This window comes from Taudactylus pleione, unplaced genomic scaffold, assembly GCF_031769625.1.
Source record: "Taudactylus pleione unplaced genomic scaffold, aTauple2 ptg000814l, whole genome shotgun sequence".
Lineage (NCBI taxonomy): Eukaryota > Metazoa > Chordata > Amphibia > Anura > Myobatrachidae > Taudactylus > Taudactylus pleione.
In genome coordinates this window covers 1,708,261-1,709,602 of record NW_028285216.1, presented here as the reverse complement: position 1 = coordinate 1,709,602, position 1,342 = coordinate 1,708,261, and positions in this window count along the sequence as shown.

Here is a 1,342-nt window from a genome sequence, read left to right as displayed (position 1 = left end):
AGAAGGTGTACCATACTTTCCATTGAAAAATGATTTGTTATATATTGTAACATATTTGCAAGGTAAGAGAGTAGACCAATTGTTGGTTACCTGGAAACAAGAGCAGTTGGGGTGGTCATTTGAGTGAGGAGAAAACTCTCCAGCGTATTAATTTAAGATTCTTCTGGCCTGGAATTCATGCAGCAGTAAAAAAGTATTGTCAGGAATGTCCAGTGTGTCGGAAGACAGCATCCCGGCCAGGGTTTCGGGCACCCCTGGTTCCCCTCCCTGTCATTTCTGTACATTTTGAGAGAATTGGTATGCATCTGATAGGACTGGTGGAAAAATCTGCTTGTGGGTATCTATCAATACATATTAGTGGTATTAGATTATGCCACAAGGTACCCCGCTACGTAACATGAAATCTTGCACTATTGCCCAGGAGTTATTGATGCTATATACCCATCTGGGAATACCAAAAGAGGTTCTGACAGGTCAAGGATCCCCTTTTGTATCTGAATTGATGAAATATTTGTGCCGACTGTTAAGAGTAAATAGAATTACCACCTCAGTTTATCACCCGCAAATGGATGGACTATTGGAACGCTTTAACCAGACCCTTAAACAGATGATAAAGAGGGCGGTGTCACAAGAAAAGTGAGATTGGGATCTACTCCTGCCTTATTTGATGTTTGCAGTTTGTGAGGTGTCCCAATCCTCCACGGGGTTCAGTCCCTTCGAACTCTTCTATGGGAGGCAACCGAGAGGAATTTTAGATGTGTTAAAGGAAGGGTGGGAGCAACAGTCATGTCAAGATCCTAATATGGTTCAGGTTGTGACCCAATTGTATGGCCTGTTAAGGCAGATTGCGCCACTGCTGAATGAACATATGGACAGAGCTCAGTAGCATCAGAAACGCAATAACGATGTTACCACAGTTGACCGATCAAACTGGGAGACAAGGTACTAGTGCTTGTGCCTACTACTAAAAGCAAATTGTATGCTCAATGATGAGGCCCTTATGAGATCATAGAGGCGGTGGGATCTGTAAACTACAGGGTATGACAGGAGGGTAGAATGAAGGAGGCACAAATTTATCATGTAAATCTATTAAAACCTTGGAAAGAAAGTGCCAGTCAGCCCTCTTTAGTGGCAATGAAAACCCTCAGTCTTAGCCAAAAACAGGAAGTGGTGAGCTTAGTAACACAAAACCAAGATGTATTCTGGGCTATTCCGGGAAAGACCCAAATTATACAGCATGATATTGTTACTCCTCCCAGGGTGATAATAAAGCAGAGACCCTATCGCATGCCTGAGGCAAAACGGGCAGCAGTAAAACAAGTGGTGGATGAGATGCTGCACT